This window comes from Dioscorea cayenensis, unplaced genomic scaffold, assembly GCF_009730915.1.
Source record: "Dioscorea cayenensis subsp. rotundata cultivar TDr96_F1 unplaced genomic scaffold, TDr96_F1_v2_PseudoChromosome.rev07_lg8_w22 25.fasta BLBR01000966.1, whole genome shotgun sequence".
Classification (NCBI taxonomy): Eukaryota; Viridiplantae; Streptophyta; class Magnoliopsida; order Dioscoreales; family Dioscoreaceae; genus Dioscorea; species Dioscorea cayenensis.
The window spans coordinates 773-26,282 of record NW_024087357.1 but is presented as its reverse complement, the minus strand read 5'-3'; the positions used below and the strand labels follow the sequence as shown (position 1 = coordinate 26,282).

Genomic DNA, 25,510 nt, shown 5'->3' with positions numbered 1-25,510 from the left:
ATTATGCCAGACCCACAGTTTTTAGGACACAATCTAGTATTCTGCGGCCACCAATCACAGCTCAGAATTTTGAGCACAAGCCAGGCTTCATCCAGATGTTACAACAATTTAGACAATTTTATGGTTTGGCCGATGAGGATTCAAACAATCACATTGAGAACTTCTTTGAAGTGTGCAACATGCTCAAGATTAATGATGTTACGGATGATACTATGAAGTTGAGAGCCTTCCCAATTTCCTTGAAAGGGAGAGCAAAGCAATGGCTATATTCAATACCTAGAGCATCGATCACTACACGGGAGGAGATGGTAGAAGCTTTTCTGGCCTGATATTTCCCTCTCAGAAAATCTGTGAAGCTTAGGAATAAAATATCATCTTTTGTGCAAACACAATTGGAGTCTCTATTTGAGACATGGGATAAGTTCAAGGATCTCCTATGGAAATGTCCTCAACATGGGTTTCCCAATTAGATAATCATTCAGACTTTCTATAATGGTTTGAACCCAAGCACAAAGCAGTTACTTGATGCTGCAGCAGGAGATACTTTAGGAAACAAGATCCCCGACGAGACCCGACATCTCATTGAAGAAATGGCTATAAATAGTTATCAGTGGAACACAAGGGACAGAAAGAAGGTAGCCGGGCTTCATGGGATTGATGCAGTTACCTCATTGGTAGCCTAGGTTGAGTCATTAAGCAAGAAGTTAGACACTCTAACTTCTCCTAGAGTGGCGGCTAGGACGAGTTGCACTAGGTGTAGGGGAGAACATGCTCTATCCTATTGCCCGATCTCTATTGGTGGTACATCCTCGGTGGAACAAGTGGATTTTGTAAGGAATGCAATGAGAGGCCAAGGGAATCCATATAGCAACACCTACAATTTGGGTTGGAGGAGCCACCCAAACCTTTCTTGGAGTAACCAAGAGCAACAAAAGACGATGACACCACCCGGTTTCCAACAACAATAAGAAGCCCTAAATATGGACAATCGAGTTTCACTGTTAGAGAACCTGATGACCAACCAGGAAAAGGCTTTGACCAAATTCATTCCATCATCAGATACAAGATTTCAATATGTTGAAGCCACACTTCATAACCATACTGCATTATTATACAACTTAGGGAATCAAGTGGGCAAAATTGCGAAGTCACTCTCGGAAAGACCTCAAGGGAGTTTGCCTAGCAACACGTAGACAAACCCAAGAGAACATGTGGAGATGATCACTTTGAGAAATGGTCGTGAAGTTGAGGGTAGGCTTCCGAGTGAGAAGACCAGTGTTGAAGCACCCGAGGTCATAAAGATTGAGGAGTGAACAAAAGGAAAGAGGTGGCAACCTACAAGCCAAGGATCCCTTATCCTTCAAGATTGAAGAACAACCAAAATGATGAGCAATACAAGTAGTTCTTGGATCTATTCAAGTAGTTGCATATCAATATCCCATTTGTGGAGATATTATCTTAAATGCCATGCTATGCAAAGTTTCACAAGGACCACTTGACCAACAAGAGGAAGTTGGAGGAGAGTGAATCTGTGATCTTAGATGCTTCGTGTTCGGAGGTGTTGCAAAAGAATATGGCAAACAAGAAAAAGAACCCCGGAAACTTCATCATTCCGTGCAACATAGCCAATTTGGGTGAGGAGAAGGCATTGCAGACTTAGTGTTTTGATTCAAATATAGTAGGCATTTCGAAAGAAAACATAGCATTAGGGTTTTGATTGAAAATAGAAGGCCTTACTATTAAAAACCATAGGATTATTGTTTTGATTAAAAAATCAAAGGCATTCCAAAAAGAACACATAGTATTACAGTTTTGATTAAAAAATAGGTGCCATTTTAACAAAAAAACATAGTATTTGGGGTTTGATCAATAAATTTGAGACATTCCAAAAAGAAAACATCCGATTAGGGTTTTAATTAAAAATGAACAGACAATAACAAAACAAAAGATAGGATTAGGGTTTTGATTAAAATAAATGAGACATTCTGAAAATAAAACAAAGGATTAGGGTTTTGATTCAAACGTAAAAAATAGGACACATTCTAAAAAGAAAACAAAAGATTGGCGATTTTGCTCAAAAATACCAGACATTAAGAAAAGAAAAAAAAAAGATTACATTTTTGATTGAAAAATAGGTGACATTCCGAAAAGAAAACATAGGATTAGAATTTTGATTCAAATATAGTAGGCATCCTAAAAAAAAAACATAGGATTATGGTTTTGATTGAAAAAAAAGAGACATTACTATAAGAAATCAAATGATTAAGGTTTGGATTGAAAACTTAAAAATAGGGGGCATTTCATAAATAAAACAAAGGATTAGAGTTTTGATTTAAAAATAACAAATATTACAAAAAGAAAACATTGGATTATTGTTTTGTTTTTAAAATAACATACATTGCTAAAAGGAAAAGAAAGGTTTAGGTTTTTGATTGAGCGATTACGAAAAGAAAACAAAGGTTAGGGTTTTGATTCGAAACTTATAAATAGGAGACATCCCAAAAATAAAAATAGGATTAGGGTTTTGAATCAAATATATTAAGCATTGCAAAAATAGGGTTTTGATTGAAACATAATAGACATTACTATAAGAAAACAAAGGATTAAAGTTTTCAATGAAAAATGGGAGACATCAACACATTAAAAAAAAAGGAGAAGAGTTCACTCTCGTTGGAGTGAAAAGAGGCGAAATGAAAAGTGAGAATTATTTCTTTAAATGAAAGGAAGAGTAAAAAAAATTTGAAAAAATTTCACAAAAAAATGATGATGAATGAAAGGAAAAAAAATGAATGAAAAATTTTTCACATGTCTCTCGTCAACACTCATTAAAAAAAGTTGAGTAGGTAAAGATTTTCCCTAAAGACCATTATGAGGTCTCTTTCACGAAAAATGAAGTAGAGAATTCAATTGGTGGATTAACAAACGAAATCAAGTTCATAATTATCGCTTGAAATCCATTTTTTTAAAAAGCAAATCAAAAATTATCAAGTTAATGACCTAACCATGTTAAGAGTCACAACTTATACAATGGTCATGGCTCAAAAGCATTGAAGAGTCAAGACCTAAATACCTCATGTAAGCGACAAATGCAACTCTGAAGTTTTCAAGACACCAGGAAGTCAAAGGCTTGAGGAGTTTCATAAGTCAAGGAGTTGGAGATTTTACAAGCACAAAGAGCCAAAGTATTTAGCGATAAAAGAATCAAAAGTGACCAAGTAGGCAACTCGCAAATGTAGAGTGACCGCAGCTTGAGAACTAAGCTATATGTCTAGATACAAACCCACATAAAGAAAAGAAGAAATCGAGTAGGGCTACATTCATAGAGTTAAAAGGATCTTCCGACATAGTTTCTGTAAAAGAATTAAGAACGCCAGGGAAGCAAGAATAGAAGTTTGAGGAGCATGATAAAAATAGTTCCTTCTTTAAAAAAAAAACTCTTTTGTCAAGCTGTTTTTTAAAAAAATAGCTCTGTTAATACTCATGTATTTTCGCTTATGACCATGTGCTCATATGCATCTTTAAAATTAATAAAAAATTGTTATGTCTGCTCAGTTATTTCTCATTCACACTTGTTTCTTAATCGAAGGTTCCCATGACATTGTCTGGGGTAATTAATATTAGGGCTTGCCCCTAATAGGAGTCATGAACCTGCAATCATCTGAAATATAAAAAAATTTAAAAGTAAAATTGATTTGTAATCTATGCTTTTTACCCGATCAATCTTAATTAAAGGCGGGTAAAATGAAAGGAGCTCACAATCATCAACTTAGTCATCATTATCCACTTAGTTCACCAAGCCAAACACTAATTCCGGTTTCTACAGTAATTTACAGTAAACCCGAAAATTCATCCTCCATTCCAAGCTAAATCCATTTGAAATACATGGTTTTTTTCTAAAGCAACTTGAATCACTCATCTCCGCCGATCTCCACATTCTCTTCTTCAAGCCACTCATTTTCTGTCTCTCATCTTTTCTTTTTTTTTTAGCAGAACACTGTTGCAACCATTGAATAAGAAAAAGAAGAATTGCAACCATTGAATAAGAACAAGAAGAAGAAGAAAGCCCACATAAAAACAAGCTATTTCCACACCTTAAACTTAAATTTAAATTTCTTCCAAAATTCCTTGTCGGTCCCTGAAAATAAAATTTCTTATAGAAAGGTTCCTGAAAAGTCACCAATAGTCCCTGAATTATGAAATAGTATTTCCAAAAGATCCTGGAAACTTACCTTTCAGTCCTTGGTTTTCGGATACACTACAGATGAAACCATTTTATTACTTGTGAACCCAAAATTTTCTATAAACTTTCACACTTAGGTTCTTATTCACTCCACTTGGGTTTCTCAACGAAACTGCTTTGCAGGAAAAATCTTACTGCAATTGAGATAATACCCTAAATAAAATTTCTTACAGATTTCTAAAGGTTTAGGGAGTTACAATCCTTCCACATTAAAAAAATTTCGTCCTCGAAATTTCCTCAGCATGCATCGATCTCACATCACTAAATTCACTTACTTGTTCGAACACCTATTCTGTTGCTCCAAACCTACTCAATAGTACCCAAAAATCTTCCGAAATTACAATCAGGTATCTGCTGGTGATCAAAGTGAACCAAATTCCCTTTATATGATGTTGTATACAGTATACAATACTTTTCTGTTGCGCTACTCAGACTTCCTTACTTCCAGCACTTACAGAACAAAACAATCTTGTAATTCTTCCACAAGCCATGAGAAAAGCAACTTCTTATCCACAAACTAGAAATACAACATACTGAATCTACACAGGTGGAGTACAAACATCTTAAGCACACAAGCGATAATAAAAACAGGTTATTCCACAATTCATAAGTCCTCATACAATTATTGAACCTCACCCTTGTCTATGGTATCGGTGTAACCTTTCCCGATTCCATTGTTGAACTGCTGCACCATAGTTAAGAACTGCATGGGCATCATCAAATGCCTTTACAAACTCCTCAAGAACTCCATACATCCATCTCAATTCTGGCATGTGACTCTCGTCTTGGTGACAATGTTTCATGTAAATATTCCTCAGCTCTAAAGCAACTATGGAGCTAAAATCTCTGGAATTCATGGCTACCACATAACGAGATCATGGAACATAAACATCAGTCATTTCTTGCCCATGGTTACTAGGCACAATAGTAGAACTAGAAGATGCTGGGGCAATAAGATTAGAACTAGAGGATACTTGAGCATCAATCTAGTTTTTACCCCTCTCTACTTCACTCTTTCACTCGTCCTCTCTCCCTCTTTGTTCCTCATTTTCTTTTCTATGTCCTTCTTCCTCTCTTTGCAGATCTTCCAAGAAGTATCTCTCCACTCTTTCTCTCTTACACATTGGAGGAGGCCCTTGTCTCAGTCGTGTCAATGTCTTTGTTCCATTACTGAGAAATCCTTAAGACACTTAATATTCTACTGATGAAAATTAAAGGTCTGATCTTCTCATCTATTTAAACTCAAGTAAACCACACCTAGAGGAGCTGGTTATAGTCCATCCAATGCCTAACAAATCAAAGCTTGAATCAATATCATGTCATGACACAATTTTTAAGAAACAACAGATAAATGATAAAGAAGACTAGTTACTCATTCATAGGCTAAACCCGCATATCTTAAGTACTGGTATGTCTAAAACATATTTCAAATCACATTGTAAATGACCATGTAGTAGTCAACAAGGAGCATGCCAAACACCCACTTTGGCATCTTCATGTTAACTTATTTTGGACAAAACTAATTCTGACAAATATCTCAATCCAAGATTCTAATCAAAGTGACATTCTCAATTCTCTGTCTCAAATGTCAAACCATATTATTAGACCTAGTTTATAATACGCAAATGATAAGTGCTTGTGTATAAGTAATATGAAGTATACTTTTCTTATAATGAGCATCACTTTTATCATATTTTATAGCTCATTCGTGTGTGTTTATGTTCTTTTGTGCATTTAGGATTGTGGAGACAATTTTGGAAGAAAGGAAGCAAAAGTAGATCGTGGACGCCATTGTTGATGAAATTCTTGGATCGAACAAGGGTCAAGACACAAGTTGAGCTCATAAACATGTGGGTGTGTACCAACCTCCATTTTGCTCAAGTGAATACACAAAGTGAAGTGGCACAAAGGCAGTCACACTCATATATTTTGACTTGTGCAACATTGTTAAGAGCTTCATCAATGTGGTTTACTTGAAGACGAGACATGATCTACCGCATGGATGTGTGCCCAATCATGTGGCCTCGATGAAGAAAATGATTTTGGGAGTATTTGGGCAAGTACTGTAGCAGTTTACTGTGCTGAAATCACTATAGCAGTTAATGTTCACAGTGCGCAGGAAAATGCAACATGGAAATCCACACGGTCATTTGGAAATTTCACACGCTCGTGTGGATGCCCGATTTCAACCCTATAAATACCGCTTTGACAGTTTTATTTAGAGATCTTCTTCCTATCTTTTGCCATCTTTTGTGGCGAGCATGGCTAGAGTTTGGAGAGGCTTTTGATGTGTTTTAGGAGCGGTTCTATGGTATTCAACATCGAGGTCCTTTGGAGAAGAGCTATTTGGGGAGCATTCATTGGCATTGATTAGGCGAGATGTGCCCTAGGTTTGACAAGGAGCCTTTGGAGAAGTCTAGGCGGCATCTCAAGAACATTGACATGGACGATAAGGGGGCTTTCTCTATGGATTGCTTGCACTTACTTTCAATTTTATTATTGATTTTTTATTGCTCCATGGAGATCTAAACCCTACTGGTGCTTGGACATGTACACCTTAGGATGATTTTGTTTCATTGACTCATATTCTGTTTCCTTTAAATGATGTTTTAATTGAGTTTTAATCTCGTGTGCTTGTTGATTTGATTTTCCCTTAGAGTGACACTAGGGTTGAGAATCTATCTATGCAATCCAATGAAGGAGTGACAACTGCATTGGGGTTAGACTTAGCGAGATTGAATAGGGTTGAGAGGGTGAGTCGAGAGGTAGCGGAACGTCTCCTTTCTCTTCCAACGTGATTTATCCTACCTCCATGTTCCAAGAGTTTTTTGTTGTCATGATAAAGTGAAGTGCTAAGATACAAACTCCACTGGGGCTTAGTTGCGCGAGTAATAGAGTGACGTGTTGAAGTAATCTTTAGTGTTGGGGTTTAATCATGACTACGGATCTTTCTCCTGGACCAAGGGGTGAGATCTATATTACGAAATAGGGTTTATCACTTGGAATCCCTAGAGCTCCAAGCAGTCCTACAAAGTGTGAGGCGTGGAGAGTATCCCCTTTTGCCGGGGCATAGTGCAAAGGACTAGTCATGGTTGACTTTGTGTTTGGGACTATGTGTCTTTGGATTTTCACGACTCATTAAACCTCAATAAGGAGACATAACGTTAGTCTTGCCCTTGAAATAATAGTCGTAGGGTGAGCATTGTCCTAGTACCCCATTTTACCATCAATTATCTCTCCTTACTCCTCTTGCTTTCTCTAATTTTTACTTTTCTTTGCATTGATTTCTTTAATTCAACATCACAAATTGGTTTTCATTCTAGCTAAATAGCAATCCTTTTGTTTCTAAGCAACTATTCCCTATGGATTCGACTACCCACTCACTGGGGAATTTTATTACGTCAACGATCCATACACTTGCGGTACACACATGCAAGAGGTATGTCAAGTTTTTGGCGCCGTTGCTGGCGATTAGGCATTTTGGAAGCATTTGTACTTTGCTATTTTAGCTATTCATCACTTGTTCTATTTCACACTTTCATATTCTTGCATCATTCTAATTTGTTTTTCTTTCTTTCTTTGATTGCATCTCCATGTTATAACCCGAGGTAACCCTTTGACATTAGTTGAAGATGATCTAGGCATTGGAAGGAGAACTTATAGATGAGGATAGGAACCTATACAAGAACATATAAATCTAACTGTGATAGAAGTTGAAGGGTCTGAAAATATGGCAGAACAACATGAGCAGCAGATGACACTCTCAGATTATGCACGATCCACAGTTCTGGGCACGTAGTCTAGCATTGTGAGTCCACCGACTACAGCTCAGATTTTGGAGCTCAAGCCAGGCTTCATCCAGATGTCACAGCAGTCAGCACATCTTAATGGTTTGGCTGATGAGGATCCTAACAACCACATCAAGAATTTCTTGGAAGTGTGAGACATGCTGAAGATTAATGGAGTCATGGATGATGCTATGAAGTTGAGGGCCTTCCAATTTTCCTTGAAGGGGAGAGCAAAGCAATGGTTATATTCGTTACCTAGATCATTGATCACTACTTGGGAGGATATGGTGGAAGCTTTCCTAGCTCAATATTTCCCTCCTGGAAAATCTATGAAGCTCAAGAATGAAATATCCTCTTTTATGCAAACAAAATTTTAATCTCCTTTTGAGACATGGGATAGGTTCAAGGATCTCCTGTAGAAATGTCCTCAACATGGGTTCCCCAATTGGATGATTACCCACACCTTCTACAATGGTTTGAACCCTAGTAAAAAGCAATTACTTAATACTATAGCAAGAGGTACCTTAGGAAGTAATACCCCAAAGAAGGCCGACTGCTCATTGAGGAGATGGCTATGAACAGTTATCGGTGGAACTCACGAGGCAAAAACAAGGTAGCCAGACTTTATGAGATCGATTTAGCCACATCATTGGTAGCCCAGGTTGAGACCTTGAGCAAGAAGCTAGACACTCTAACTTCTCCTAGATTGGCGGTAGTGATGAGTTGCACAGGGTGTTGGTTAGGGCATGCGTTATGATAAGTGCTTGAGTAGACATATTTTTATATATGTTTTACATGCATTGAGCATCATTTTTACTATGGTTTATGTCTCATATTGTGTATTTGGTATTCTTTTATGCATATAGGTTGTGAATGCCTTGAAGAGTAAAAAGGAAGCAAAGATGGGCTATAAAGACATAATGTTGGGAGTTCTTGTTCAATTCAAGGACCAAGACATGAGAGGAGTTCATAAACGTGGAGATGTGTGCCAACTTCCAAGAAGATTCAAGTCAATTCACTAGTTGGAAGGGCACAAAGGCAGCCACATCTTCATGTTCCTTCTCTTTGTGAAGATTGCAAGACCTCTCAATGATACATCGATGAAGAAAAGTTTTATAGCCTACCACATGGACGTTTGCCCGGACATGTGGCCTCAAAATTACTATTCATGCACCCGCGTGAAAATTCGTGCAGCTCACGAGGCCGCGTGGAAAATCCACACGGGCGCGTGAGGGCACGTGACAGGCGCGATCTAAGGCATATAAATAGCCGTTTTGCCCTATTCTTTCTCATCTTTTGTGCGACTCTTGAGGGATGAGACAGCTAGGGTTTGGAGAGGAGGTCTTTGCAGCTTTGGAGGCGCTTCTTTACCAACTTTGATCGATTCCTCATCCGTCATAGCATCAAGGAAGCCACCGGTGAACCTAGCTTCGGAGTGGGTCCTTCAAGACGTCGAAGCTCTCCATCAAGGCCATCAGTTCATATATAAGGGGGTTTATTTCTATGGTTTTAATATACTTTCATTCATTGATGGTGTGTTTTGTATGTTGCTCCATGGAGAGCTAAACCCCTAGAGGGTATTTGGGCTTGTGAACCCTAAGATTCTCATCATTTGTGGATTTGCTTAGTGTTTCTATTTAATCCAAGTTTGATTAAGTTTTAATCTTGATTGTCTAGTGCTTGCTTGCCTTATTGGTCTTTTGGTTATTTGGTTTGCATGATTTGTTACCTTGGTGAGAGAGAGGTCTTCATTAGGGTTAGAATCTCAAGATTGAAGAGGGTTGAGAGGGCGAGTCATGAGATAGTGAGAATCCCCTTTCCCCTCTGATTGGTGTATTCTATCTCCATTCCCTAAGCTCTATGTAACCATATTTGGTGTGAGGCGTGAGATTGAGAGATTTCTCCGCCGGGACCTTGTAGGGGGTTAGGATCCTTCACCTGGAATTAGGGTTGGATCAATCTTTAGGAATCTGATACACCTCTTGGAATCCCTAGAGTGCTTTGCTGTCATATGTGGTGTGAGGTGTTGAGATTGAGTAATTTCTCCATCGGGACCTCGTAGGGGACTAGTATCGGTGATCGCAAGGTCGGATCCAATTATATTTGGATTTCCACGACTTAACTTACTCTTCATAGAAACACTTTGCTTATCCGGTACCTAATACCTGAATCCTAGGTGGAGCATTGCCCGAATACCCCACTTTTACTGATTGAGATCTCCCTCCATTTCACCCTTGCATATTCGTCTCTGGTATTCATTTCTTCGCACATTAGATCACCACACCTTTCCATTTATTATTAGGCTAGAAAGCAGAGAAGAACTTAGTACTAGTAGCCATGTTTCTTGTGGATTCGACTACCCGACTCACCGGGTATTTTATTACTTCGACACCCGTGCACTTGCGGTTCACATGTATATTCGGACGTGTCACTTTATCTGATTGCCTGATTGTTATTGGTGGTACAACTTCAGTGGAACAAGTGGATTTTGTAGGAAATACAATGAGGGGTCAAGAAAATCCGTATAACAATACCTACAATCCAGGGTAGAGGAGCCACCCAAACCTTTCTTGGAGTAGTCAAGGGCAACAGAAGGTTATGGCTTCATCAGGTTTCCAACAACAACAACAAGCCCTGATTATCGAGAATAGAGTTTTAGGGTTGGAGAACCGGATGACTGATTTGGAGAAGGCTTTGACCAAGTTCATTCAATCATCGGATACGAGATTTTAGTCGGTTGAAGCAAAACTTCGCAACCACACCGCATCATTGCATAACTTGGAGAACCAAGTGGGACAAATTATGAAGTCACTTTCGAAAACCTCAAGGGAGTTTTCTAGCAACACGGAGACCACTACAAGAGAGCATGTGAAGGCGATCAGTTTGATATGTTTTCGTTAAGTTAAGAGTAAGCTCCCTACCGAAAAGACAATGGTTGAGTCACCCAAGGATGTGGAGGTTGAGGAGAGAGCTAAGGAGAAGGAGGTGGCACCTCCACCTTACAAGCCAAGAATTCCTTACACTTCTATATTGAAGAATGACCAAAATGATGAGCAATACTAGAAGTTTTTGGGTCTATTCAAGCAGCTGCACATCAATATCGCATTTGTGAGGGTGTTGTCTCAAATGCCTCGCTATGCAAAGTTCCTTAAAAACCTCTTGATCAACAAAAGGAAGTTGGAGGAGAGTGCATCTATGATCTTAGATGCTTTATGCTTGGCGGTTTTATAAAAAAAATATGCCAAACAAGAAGAAAGACCTTGGTAGCTTCATCATTCCATGTAACATTGGTAACTTGGGTAAAGAGAAGGTATTGGCGGATTCCGTGGCTAGCATCAATATCATGCCTTATGCATTCTTTCAGAAGCTAGGCTTGGGAGAGCTTAGGCCCACTCGGATTGTACTTCTATTGGCCAATAGATCAGTTAGACATTCGAGGGACATCATTGAGGATGCACTTGTGAAGGTTGATAAGTGCATCTTTCCTGTAGACTTTGTGGTATTAGATGTTGATGAGGATGTCGAGGTTCCATTGATACTTGGGAGGCCATTGTTGTGCACTTCCAAAACAATCATTGAGATGAACGGTGGGGAATTAATACTAAGAGTTGGAGATGACAAGTTGACATATCGCCTCACTCAAGCCATGTGACATTCTCTTGAATTCGATGATACTTTATATTTTTTGACACCATTGATGAGTTGATTGATGATTATGTGCAGGAAATGGTGTGTTCTGACCCAATGGAGGAATGGCTAGATCAAGAAGTAGAGAATGAAGAAATCTTATCACTTGATCTAGAGGATAAGGTGAAACCTACCACTGGAGTCATGAAGAAGATGATCCAAAAGCTCAAGATGATCCAAATACTAGTGGGGATGAGCAGTCACGAAGTAAAAGTGAGGATCCCTTGTGTAGTAATAAACTCGATAACTCCCTCTCTACCTTGCAAAAATTATATTCATCGTGCTTTCAAGTTGTAGGTAAGAGGGCAACATTTATTCATGAATCCCCATAAGGTAAGGACAAGTATGTCGAGCCTAGTGATGTTAAACAAGCGCTTCTTGGGAGCAACCTAAGTCTTTACCGTTTTTCTAAGTTTTAGTTTAGTATTTGCATGAATAAAAGCTTTAGTGTTGGTGTCTTTATTTTTACATGCTATTGCTATGTTTTTCTCATGGATCGTTGGTGCTTTAGTGCACTTCATTGTGACTGGCGAAGTTTTAAGTCGTTTGAGCATGTTTTCTTGATTCTCTGCATAGATTTGAACTATATTTGCAGTCTTTGTATGTGTATGAATGTTGCAGATTTTTTCTACAGAGCCTGAAATTTTTTCTAAGTCATTCAAATAAGATACATGGCCTTGTGGAATTTTCACATGTGCATGTATTTCTGTTCAGAGCTCAACTTCTCCATCCTGAGAAGGCACAAGGAGTGTAAGTGCCCCTATGAGCTACCTTGTGATGGCCACACGCTGGTTGGGGATTCATAGACGGGCGTGTGGATCTCTGCAGAGTGATAGAGCTCCATCTCGAGAAGACACAGGGGCGTGTGGATGACACTGTGGGAGGCACACGGGCATGGGTAATTTCCGCACATCTGTGTGAAACCTTGCAGAGATAACTCTCTATCCTGAGATCACACAGGGGCGTGTGGCTGCTCCTGTGAGCCCCCCTGTGAATTTTCACACGTCCATGTGTAATTTTCACAGGGGCGTGTGGAACACTTAGAAATTTTTTCTTGGTAGAACAGAGAAGCCACAGGGGTGTGTGGGTGCCCTTGCGAGTCAGGCACACTGGCATGTTTAATTTCCACATGCCCATGTTGGTGCATGCCCTTGTGAAGAGCTCCTGTGGATACACACTGGTGTGGGTTATTTCCGCACACCCATGTGGATGTACAGAACACAAAGGGGCGTGACTTTTCTTTAAAAACGTTTTGTACCTCGTCATTTATAGACTCCCAAACACTCAAAGAATGCGTCCTTTCCTTCTTCCTGACCTTCTCCGTCTATTTATAAGGTCTTTGTGTTGTTTGCTGGTCGTATTCGAAGTTTTTGATTGTCTTTTCGTCGATAAGCTTCCTTTTCCATTCATCTTCACCAATCTTCATTTCTTTTTCTCAATGTGGTCGATTTCACATGGATTTCATGTTTAAATTATTGGTGCATGTTTTTAGAAGAGATTTTGAACATTTTATGTTGTATTTTGAGTTTGTTGGAGATTCTAGTTATGCGGCTGTCACGCCCTAAAGGTCCACATGGGCGTGTGGAATTTCCATATGACCATATGGATTCCTACAAAACTTTTTTTAAGTTGAATTTAATCAATTTATTTTCAATTCTTGCAGGAATGGCACCCAGATCGAATAAAACAACTAGCAAGCATCCCCGTGAGCCCTCTCTTGAGCACATAGAGTTTGTGATCCTCGAACATTAAGTTCGGTTTGAGTGCTTGTCGAGGCTTAAGTTTGGACAGTTGAGATTCCCTAACTTGAGCGCATTGAGAGAGATTCATTTTTGGGATGCGATGGCCGATAGATTGTGGAGTTGATCTTCGTGGGTAGCTGGAGGCGATTATTGTCCATTCGAGAGCCGGCTATTCATATGCTCACTTTGGAGGTGCTAGCATCGTTCAAGTTCGACCTTTCAGACTCCAGCTTTGATAGTATTGACGCTATTCAGTTCAGAGCCTTCGGACAGTACCATAGCATGAGCGTTACTCAGTGTTTGATATGACTTGGGCTCTACAATGAGGCTTATACTAAAACAGAGGATTATGAGCACCTCCCGACAGATTACCCTTGCAGCTTGACTCCTCAGAGCACCTACAGGATACTATGTGGCCAGGAACATTATGAACCAGGTGTTTCCAAGGCCACATATCTCTCCTGATTGGCCTACAGATATATCCACGTCGTTCTTAGTTAATCAGTGAACGGACGTGGAGACAGTACTGGAGTCCTTAGCAATCAGGAGCTGCTTTATCAGTATTTGATGGTATACAGTGAGCCACTCCACCTAGGACACATCATGGCAGAGTACGTGCGCCATCAGGGACAGTGTGCTAGGGTTGGAGTGCTCTTCTCAGGCCCCTGCATCACTTAACTCATCATGTGGATGGTCGCTTGTACGCTATTAGAGGGGCTGAAAAGATCATTGTACCATCTCTCCTCGGCCTAGATACGATGCAATTGATGGGCATGGTCTGCAGATATAGAGATAGTGTTTATGTCATGATCATGCCACCACCATAGACGGGCAATAGTATGGGTGATGCAGCTGAGGGGTCTCACCCTGCTCTTTAGCCACAGCTAGAGCAGATGGAGACAGGGTAACCCCTGCAGCATAGGAGCCACCACCTATGTTGGTCTTTTCTCCATCTCAACCCCGTGATCCTTTTGAGAGGATCGAGAGGATTGTAGGGGGGTTGCATATTGATATGGCTGAGGTTCACAAGATAAAGGCTGCGAATGGGGCCAAGGTGATGGCGCGTCTTGACACACTACAGTAGATTCTAGGGCGAGACATGACCTCACTTTTCGTTATGAGACCTCGTGCTTTACTGACACCTCCAGCATCACCAGCAACACCATCACCACCACTAGCATCACCAGCATCATCACCTGCAGAACAGTACCACCAGCAGAGCAGGATACCTATGCTTGAGGTGTCGTTATTTTTATCTTTTTCTTTATGTTTTAGCATTTTATTTCTGCATTTTATTTTGGACTTGTATTACTCAGATAGGACTCTCCTTCTGAGTTTATCTTTTCACTTTTCAATTGTATCGAGTTGTATTTCATTTCCATATTTTTATAGACTCGATTTTAATGTTTTTTAATGAGCTTTGTTGAATCCCCTTGTGTATACTTGCAGATGGTCTTGTGAGTCTTAGAATTGAGGGGTAGTCATGGGCATGGTCATGTGGCTTTTTACATGGCTGTGTATGCTCCACAACCTGTTGAAACTTAACTCTCAATAAAATTAGCTCCATCAAACGTACCATTGGGAGTTCAGGGGAGTATTATTTTAATTGCTCATCTCCACACACATGTTTTGATTGTTATATTTCTTTATTGAGCTTGCATGTGTACATTGAGGGCAATATATAGCTTAAGTGTCGGGAGGAGTTCACATTACACATATTCTATACTTATGCATTCATCCTTTATGCTCATGTAACCAATGGCGGTTTACCTTATTGCAATGGTTGTTTTCTTAAATATAGGAAAAATTTTAAGATTGAATATTATCATGCTCTAGTTTTACTTAAAGTTTTAAGAATTTTTGCCCTATTATCCCTTGTTACACTACTCACTCATTAAACCTTGTGGAAACTCAAATTCGTTGTTTAAGGGATTGTTTTAGCATGATTCTTGTTTAAAAAAAACCTGTGTTTGTTTTGTTATGTATTGGGGGAGGGGGTGGAAAGAGCCCACCTATGAAGTATGAAGCTACTCTCATAATTCAGATACTAGTTATGCCCAAATGAGCGAAAGAGCTATCTTATAGGATGAGTGAAAGCTACTACCCCGCTAGAAATAGCTACCACCTCGAAAGTGTGAAAGCCACCTTGGTGGCCGCCTAGGAAAGGGCTACCTTCGAGGATGTGTAAAGCTACAACCTCTTTTTGTATATAAATATGTCCCTCTTAAGAAGAACTTCGACGATTACATGTTGGGTTGACTTGAGTGAGTTTACACACACTTACACAATATGATGTTGTTGTCCTTTTTTATTGAAGTTTTAAGCTAGAGCAATGATTACTCTTATTCGGTGTTTGAATTTTTCCTTACTTGTAGAATGCCTCTTTTGCATGTTTTTGGTGATCCTAAGGCCAAGCATTTTCAATTTTCCTTCTTATATGCTTGAATGTTTTATTTTTTCTTGAGGACAAGCAAAAACTTAAGTGTGTGGAAGTTTGATAAGTGCTTGTGTATAAGTAATATGAGCTATACTTTTTTTACATTGAGCATTACTTTTATTAGATTTTTAGCTCATTCATGTGTGTTTGTGTTCCTTTGTATGTTAAGGGTTGTGGAGATAAGTTTTGAAGAAAGGAAGCAAAAGTAGATTGTGGATGTGATTCTTGATGAAATTCCTGCATCAAACAATGGTCAAGACACAAGTTTTGGTTATAGACATGTGGGTGTGTGCCAACCTCCATTATGCTCAAGTGAATACACTAAGTGGAGGGGCACAAAGGCAGTCACACTCATATGTTCTGACCTGTGCAACATTGTTAAGAGCTTCGTCAATGTGGTTTAATTGAAGACGCGGCATGATCTACTGCATGGATGTGTGCCCAATCATGTGCCATCGATGAAGAAAATGATTTCAGGAGTATTTAGGCAAGTACTGTAGCATTTTACTGTGGTGAAACACTGCACTAAAATCACTATAGCAGTCAATGTTCATAGTGTGCAGGAAAATGCAACCTAGAAATCCACACGGCCATGTGGAAATTCCACACGCCCGTGTGGATGCCTGATTTCAGCCCTATAAATACCACTATAAAGGTTTTATTTCTAGATCTTTTTCCTATCTTTTGCCCATCTTTTGGGGCGAGCGCGTCTAGGGTTTGGAGAGGATTTTGCTGGGTTTTGGGAGCGGTTCTAAGGCATTTGACATCGAGTTTCTTTGAAGGAGAACTATTGGTAGAGATTTCGTCGGCATTGATTTCGTGAGGTGTGCTCTAGAATTGACAAGGGAACCTTTGGAGAAGTCGAGGCGGCTCCTTAAGACAATTGACACAGATGACAATGGGTTTTCTCTACGAATTGCTTGCACTTACTTTCGATTTCATTATTGATTTTTTATGCTCCATGGAGAGCTAAACCCTTAATGGGAGGTTGGACTTGTAAACCTTATGATGATTTTGTTTACTGTTTCTTATTATGTTTCCTTAAATTGATGTTTTAATTGAGTTTTAATCTCATGTGCTTGTTGATTTGATTTTCCTTTAGAGTGATACTAGGGTTGAGAAACTATCTAGGTAATCCTATGAAGGGGTGATAACATCATTAGGGTTAGACTTAGCGAGATTGAAGATGGTTTGAGAGGGTGAGTCAAAAGGTAGCGAAACGTCCTCTTTCCCTCCGACGTGATTTATCCTAGCTCCACATTCCAAGAGTTCTTTACGGTCATGATAGAGGAAGTGCTAAAAGGCAAACTCCACATGGGCTTAGTTGTGCGAGCAACAGAGTGAAGTATTGAAGTAATTCTTAGTGCTGGGGATTAATCGTGACTAGGGGTCTTTCACTTAAACCAAAAAGTTAGATCTATATTAGGGAATAGGGTTTATCAGTTGGAATCCCTAGAGCTCCAAGATGTCCTACATAGTGTGAGGTATCAAGATTATCCCTTTTTGGTGGGCATAGTGTAAAGGACTAGTCATCGTTGACTTTGGGTTTAGGACTGTGTGTCTTTGGATTTCCACGACTCATTAAACCTCAATAAGGAGACATAACATAAGTCTTGCCCTTGAAATAATAGTCGTAGGGTGAGCATTGTCCGAGTACCCCATTTTACCATCGATTACCTATCCTTACTCCTCTTGCTTTCTTTGATCTTTTACTCTTCTTTGCATTGATTTCTTTAATTCAACATCCCATATTGGTTTTCATTCTAGCTAAATAGCAATACTTGTGTTTCTAAGCAACTATTCCCTGTGGATTTGACTACCACTCACCGGGGTATTTTATTACTTCGACGACCAGTGCACTTACGGTACTCACACACAAGGGGTGTGTCAGCAATTTAGGTTTTAACTCGATTGGTGAGTCTCAATAATTCTACTAGGCCCTTAACTAATGGTCTAATCAATACTAAACCTCTAAGCTCAGAACACAACCTGTGATCTCTACTAACCAGGGATATCTCAACCTACAGCTCTGATACCAAAAGATATCACACCCATCTATTCTACTGAGGTAGATGTAGCACCCATCAGTTAAAAATCCATTTTAACTGGAAAACTGACACCCTTTAAAAACCGAATCAGACTTACAGAACATGATTAGCAACCTTTAAGGAAACTACAGGTTCAATTACACGAATACAACAAACATAATTACTCAAATTAGTGGGTACCACCGCTACAAGATCGCAACATCAACGCATAGAAAGAAAAGGGACCCACTTCAACCAGGAGCTCAACCATGACTGGCTCTATATTCGGACAAGTAATCTAGTAGGGTAATGCTCATACAACTATAACAAATTCTAGTTGGTCGATAGTGGCTCAACAATTTCAAATAAATAAATACAGAGTATATAAAATATATAAAGATCAATTTCTCAAATAATTTCCCTACTTTCCCAAATACCAGAATTTGGCAAAATATAACTTTAACGAGCTTTTAAAAAATAAATTCATTATGAATTGTCATAAAATAAATTAACCAAGGAAATACAATTTTTGTAAGAGACTGCCCTCCTAAGAGCGACAGCTGGGCTTCGCCCCCTCATCATAATCCAAAATAACTTGTTTTGCACAACTGAACTACAAAACAAATATCAAATCATTGGCGTAAAAACACTCCCCGACTTAGCCGACCTTGCAACTAGGTTGACAGTCATTAAGGTATTCGCAACCTTAACGTTGGCCATCGAGATCCCCGCGTGGTGACCTCGGGTTTCTTACAGAAGTAAACCCTGTCAATGGCTGTACGCACCTCTTGACAAGGGGTAAACTCAGGGTTGACCACGACACCTCCCATCAGGCTAGACCATGGGACGCCACTGCAGTATCGGACTAAAGTCCGCAGTCACCATCAAAATCTGCGAAAACTCCACAACACAAGACATGTATAATACCTACAAAGTCCATATCCATAACACCGTTCCTGTACCAGGAATGAAAACCAAATCTACAAGCATTGATAGTAAAAACTTTTTAATATGCACACGTGGTTTCACAAATCATCTCAAAGTCAAGGTACACATAACTATTAAAATAAATACTTGAAAATAATACAGTTGATACAACGTATAATTGTATGAACCCAGATATACTAATACGATTACTATGGCATAGCAAATCGGAAATAATTAAAAGTATCCTTTAACAATATAAATTATTAAACATAATATAATGACATAATTAAACAGTTATTTCAAACTAGTAGACATTAAGTACTTGTTTCAAAATAATAGCAATTAACCGATTATTTCAAAAGTGTAGCCACTATAAACTCAACTGGTCTCCCTTGGTTTTCTCGCTAGGCCTGGAACTCTCTCCCAAGACTGAACAACACCTAATAGGAGAACGGAAATAAAATAAATAACATACATCATAATGACGAAATTGAACCCAAAAGAAAATACAACAAATAAATAATTGACTCACTAATTGGGCCCACTCACTCCAATCGATTCAAACAATCCTTGCATAATAAAACTAGTCTCAAATTGCACTTAAACCAACTCAATTTGGACAAAACCATTCTGAACCAACCTGATCCAAACTTAATTTCGGTGAAACAAGTTCAATTTCTCCAACCAGCATTGAACCACTTCCAATTGTTATACAAAATCTTTTGAACCAGCTTAGTTCAACTGAACCCAATTCTCCTTGAATGGGTTCACCTCAAAGTCATTAGCCCAAAATCTGAACCAAGACAAATAAATCTCAATCAACTTAACCAAAATTCAACCCAACAAAATTACACATTGAATTAAAATCAAGTGAATCCTCAATTGGTTGAACCAAACCAGTTCTTTACTCTCATTTAAACCCAAATGAATCCAATCTATTTCAACCTGGCTAGCCAAACCGAACCCCAAACCAATTGAATGGACTTGACTCAATTAAATCAAGCCCACTTCACTTGATTTGATCAAGCCCAATCAACCAATTTGGCTAAACTCACCCACTTAATCTTTACCCATTATAATCACCTTCTTAATCATCATCATCAACTTAATCATCATCATCATCCACTTAGTTAACCAAGCCAAACCCTAATTTCAGTTGCTACAGTAATCTACAACAAACTTCAAAATTCATCCCCCATTCCAATAAAAATCCATCTCAAATACATGGTTTATTTTCAAAAGTAACTTGAATCACTTATCATCTACAACAATAAACCATGCTTTTTACACTCAAAACCAAGACAAATCTCATTAAAACAAGTTCAAATTCAAGCATGCTTGCCAAAGTTCTTTAACCATACATCATGCATCATTCAAACCAAGATAACTCTTACCAAGCACTCCGGCAAACTCTCTCAGGCGATCTCCACATCCTCTTCTTCAAGCCTCTTATTTTCTCTCTCTCATCTTTTCTTCTTTTATTTTCTCACAGAACACTAATGCAACCATTGATTAAGAAGAAGAAGAAAGCCCCCATAAAAACTGACTATTTCCACGCCTTATCTGTTAACTTAAATTTCTGCCAAAATTCCCTGTCGGTCCATCAAAATAAAATTTCATACAAACAGATACCTGAAAAGTCACCAATGGTCCCTGAATCATGAAATAGTATTTCCAAAAAGTCCTTGTAAACTTACCTTTCAGTCCTTGGTTTTCAGAAACACTACAGATCAAATCTTTTTATTACTTGTGAACCAAAAATTTTCTATAAACTTTCACACTTAGGTCCTTATTCTTTCCACTTGGGTTTCTCAACAAAACTGCTATGTAGGAAAAATCTTACTGCAATTGCGATAATACCCTGAAAAAAAATTCTTATGAGTTTCCAAACATTCAGGATATTACAAGAAGTGTCCACCCCAATGTGTCGAGTGGGGCGCTCGGAAGAAATAGCCTCAGGTTACTCAGCCCCCCTAGCAGCCAGGACACGCTAAATCATCCCCAATGGACCTGAGCATCTCAAGGGTCATTGGGACCACACCACCGACCACTCAGATCCTGTCAATCCCCTCTAGGATGCCCATACGTCTGATCAGACAAGTGATATAAGGGCCTATAAATAGGGCACCGATGCGAGGGTCAGTCCCCTAGTGCGAAATAGACACTGCTACCTTATACCCCAAATGCAGATGGAACCTGTTGATCAAACTCAGAAGGAAATCAAAATCTTGGTGACTAACAACCCTTGTACTGTCGCCGCGTCCTGTCAATGTGTGACTAACTATGAAATGGATAAACCTGAGTGCTTGAGAATGAAGAGTTGTGGCCTTATTCCGGCGAAGATCATAGGTAGGAGTGGTGCTCAAACGCGCAAAGCTTCCTCGAGGGATTCCCCACCCTGTAGGGAGATCAACAGGGTATCATATGCAGGAGTTCTAGTAAACTCCGCATCATAAATCCCTAATGGGATAGACAAATTTGTGAGACTCATCAAGTGCATCTCACCGACCGCCTGAATTTGAATGAAGTAGGCGCGATGAAATGCAACAGTATCTCAGGAAAGCTCGGATGTATCTAACACCTCAAGCGCTAGCCGCTCGTAAGTGGTATCAGCAATCTGGAACAACTGTCTCCAGGCACTGACACTAACCAGCCAACTAACCTTCTCCTCTAATTTGACTTCACGGATGACATCCTAATCAATCTCTTATAACTCGCCAAAATGAGCAAATTGCTCTTGATGCATTTGAGTATGGAATACCGGCGCTAAGTCCAGATCAGGAGCTGGCTCCCCCACCCACGGCCTCTTAGAAGGCCCCGTAGAAGTATGTTTTCTTGACATAATCTGTAAGAAAGATAACCCAAATTAGTTCAAACAATTAGGGAGAGCACGGTCGTGCAAGAAGCACTCAGACTATGCTCAACATTGAAACAGTGACGTGCACTTGGTCGAGACAATCATGCTGAGGCTAAGAGCACGATTGTGTTCCCAAGGAGGACACCATCATGCTTCGAGCGACCATCATCCCCAAAGATACAACACCGTTAAAGCTCAAGAACAAAGAAATCTTCGAAATGAAACAAGCAATATTAAGCGTGAAACAATGAAAACAACACAAGATCCACAATGCAATAAAGAGCATGACGAGAAAAGCATTTTAACCCAACAAATCAGAAAAGGATGAATGGTGGCTCACCGGGGTTGAGGAAGAAATTAAGGAAAAGAAGGAACGGCCACAACCAACCCTGGCACAAACTCAAACCCACATGACGGGCCAAAGCACGAAAGGAGGAGGAAGAGGGCTAGGAGTTGAGATGGATGGGAATGGTCGGCTATGAAAGACTTCAAAAGGAAAATGGTCATGTCCTAGGCGTGTTCCTCCCCTTGATTTTCTATGAAAAAATTCCCAAAACATCTGAGAGAAGGACACAATCATAAAAATGGCTTGGAGACCACGCTTAGTGATTTAGCACACTCGGCACAAGCAGGGGCGTTCTCAGCTTGTGCTCTGCCTGAAAAGTTCTAGAGTAAAGCCTATCCTCTTTCTTAACAATGATAAAAACGCTAGAGGTAATAAAAAGTATTGCCGACACACCGAACAAAAATCAATAATGTCCCCAGAGACCAAAATCAAAACAACACAGTAATCATTGAAATAAATGAAAACTAAACAAAAACGATAAGAAAACCCAACACGATTACAAAGAAAACAAAACATCTTGGGTTACCTCCCAAGTAGAGCTTATTTAACATCACTAGCTTGGCATACCTTTTTTCCTCAAAGAAGTTCATGGGATCGAGGTCGCTCATAGCCACCTGGAATACAACTGCAACCATATGGTAACAACGAATCAATTAAATTGATCTCACCAAATGCCCAAAGGTTTGAATGGTTAGGAACATTGGGATCAGGTAGTAAGATGGGTAGCTTTTTCTTCTTGGCGATCACCTTTGTTCTCCACTTTATTGCACTCGATGTTTTTTACTCTAATGGATCTGGTGCTACAAAGACCTTGATAGCCACCAAGTCTAAATATTATGAATCTTCCATCGCCTCTTTTGGTGCTCCATCTTCTCGGGGATCATCTTCTAATAACTCAGCAAGCTCATCTTTCATGAATGTATCCTACATAAATTCAGAAGCAACTTCATCAATATCATCCACACAATAGCATGTGTCATCAAAATCCATGGTATGCTTCATGGAATACCGGAGCTTGAAAATATTCTCTTCTTCACCCACTCGAAGTGTCATTTGGCCATCCTTGACAACAAAAAGAGCCTTTGAAGATTCTAGAAACAACCTTCCTAGAATCAATGGTACCTTCACCTCGTTATCAACATTGAGAATAACGAAATCCACCAGAAAAATGAACTTGCCCACTTTAACAAAAAAAATCATCAATTATGCCTCGTGGTTACCTAATGACCTGTTCACTAATTGCAAAGTCCTAATGGTGGAATTTTGTTCTCCAAGCCCAAGACTTTCGAAAATTTTGTAGGGCATGAGGTTCATGATTGCCCCTGGATTAGCTAAGGCTTTCTCATCAAGTAAACCACCGATCATGCAAGGAGCAATAAAACCCTCGGGATCTTCTTCTTTCTTGGGCAGTTTGTTGGTGATCAAAGCCAAACATTCCTCACTAAGTGTTACAGAAGACACTTCTTCCAGTTTTTCCCTTGTTTGTTAGTAGTTCTTTTAAGAATTTAGCATATCTCGGCATCTGAGTAAGAGCTTCAACAAATGGGACGTTTATATTCAAAGTCTTGAACACATTGAGGAATCTCTTATATTACTCCTCTTGTTGATCATTCTTCACTTTCACTGGGTAAGGAAGATTAGGTTGGTATGCCGGCAATGCATCTTTTTCCTTATTCTGTTCTTTGACATCCTTCTCCAAGTCAAATGTAGTCTCAAGATTACTACCAACAGTGGGCTCAACCTTCTCCATATCGGGTTTCCTCTCAATGGGGTTTGGAAGTTGCTAGTGACACCCTTCAAGGATTCCTTTGGGTTTATCTCTATGTTGCTAGTGAGGGACCCCGGGAGCTTTTCCTCAATTAATTTAGACATCTAGGCTATCTAATGCTCTAAATTCCTCACAGTCACATTAGTATTTCTCATCATGTCCTCAAGATCCAAAAGATAAGTTTCAGTGCTCTTGATGAATCTGGCCAACATGGCAGTAAGTTCATTAGATGGCTTAGAAAATGAAGAAGTGGACAATTGCTGTGCACCCCGAGAGAGAGATTTATGCTAGTGTTGTTGGTTAACTCCATGAGAAATTTAGGTGATTCCTCCACCCAACATTGTATATGTTGCTGTACGAGATGTTCTGGTAAGGGCAACAGAGTGAAGCGTTGAAGTGACTTTAGTATCTGTGGCTTAATTATGACTAGGGGCCTTTCACCTGGACCAAAGTGTTAGGTCTATACATAGGAAGAGGATTTATCACTTAGATTCCCTAGAACTCCATGCAACTTTACACCGTGTGAGGTGTTGAGACTGAGCGATTTCTCCGCCAGGACATAGCGTAGAGTTAGTCATGGTTGATCTTAAATTTCGGACCACATGCATAAGGATTTCCACGACTCATTGAGCATTGATTAGGAAGTATAATAGTTGGGCTTACACTTGAAACATTAATCCTAGGTTGAGCATTATCCGAGTACCCCACTTCTATCAATTGCCTTACCTCTCAATTTTATTGTCCTTCTTGTTCTTATTCTTTTATCTCTTTTTATATAAATCTCATTCATCATACCATCGATTTATTCTCATTATAGTTAGATAGCAATCGTTGTGTTTCTATTCACTATTCCACGTGGATACGATACCCACTCACCAGGATTTATTACTTCGACACCCGTGCACTTGCGGTTTATGCGCATATTCGGTCATGTCAAGCAACCATTAGCAAAAGAAAACATAGGTTACGATTTTGATTGAAAAATATGAGACATTATTAAAAGAAAACAAATAATTATTGTTTTAATTCAAAAATAGCGGATATTCCCAAAAGAAACATCATATTATGGTTTTGATTCAAAAATACGAGTTATTCTGAAAAGAAAAAAAAGGGTTTAGGCTTTTGATTTAAAACTGAAAAATAGGACACATTCCAAAAAGAAAACATAGGATTAGGGTTACGATTTAAAAATAGGAGACATTCCGAAAAAAAAACATAGTTTTTGATTCAAATATAATAAGCATTTCGAAAACAAAACATACGTTTCAGGTTTTGATTGCAAAATAGGATACATTATTATGAAAAAACATACGATTTGGATTTTGATTCAAAAATAGTACACATTCCAAAAATAAAAATATAGGATTATTCTTTTGATTGAAAAATATGAGACATTTTGAAAAGAAAAAGATGTAGGATTAGGGTTTTGATTAAAAATAGTAGACATTATGAAAAAGAAAACATAAGATTAGTGTTTTAATTTAAAAATCTAGGATTCAATGAAAACTAAGGATTAGGGGTTTTGTTTTGAAAAAATATAAGACATTACATATATGATTATTATTTTGATTCAAAAATAGCAGACATTCCAAAAGAAAACATAATATTAGGGTTTTGATTAAAAATTAGGAGGCACTACGAACAAAAAACATAGGATTAAGAATTTTATCAAAAATAGGAGGCATTATGAA

General features: G+C 39.0%; 2 non-coding genes across 2 annotated transcripts; both read right to left on the bottom strand.

The window, feature by feature from the left end:
* Positions 1–353: 353 nt before the first annotated feature.
* Positions 354–460, bottom strand: LOC120255353. The gene has a single exon (XR_005534988.1). It is a non-coding gene; the product is annotated as a small nucleolar RNA R71 (small nucleolar RNA).
* A 7,900-nt stretch (positions 461–8,360) lies between these two features.
* On the bottom strand, positions 8,361–8,467 carry LOC120255352. The gene has a single exon (XR_005534987.1). It is a non-coding gene; the product is annotated as a small nucleolar RNA R71 (small nucleolar RNA).
* Positions 8,468–25,510: the final 17,043 nt, after the last annotated feature.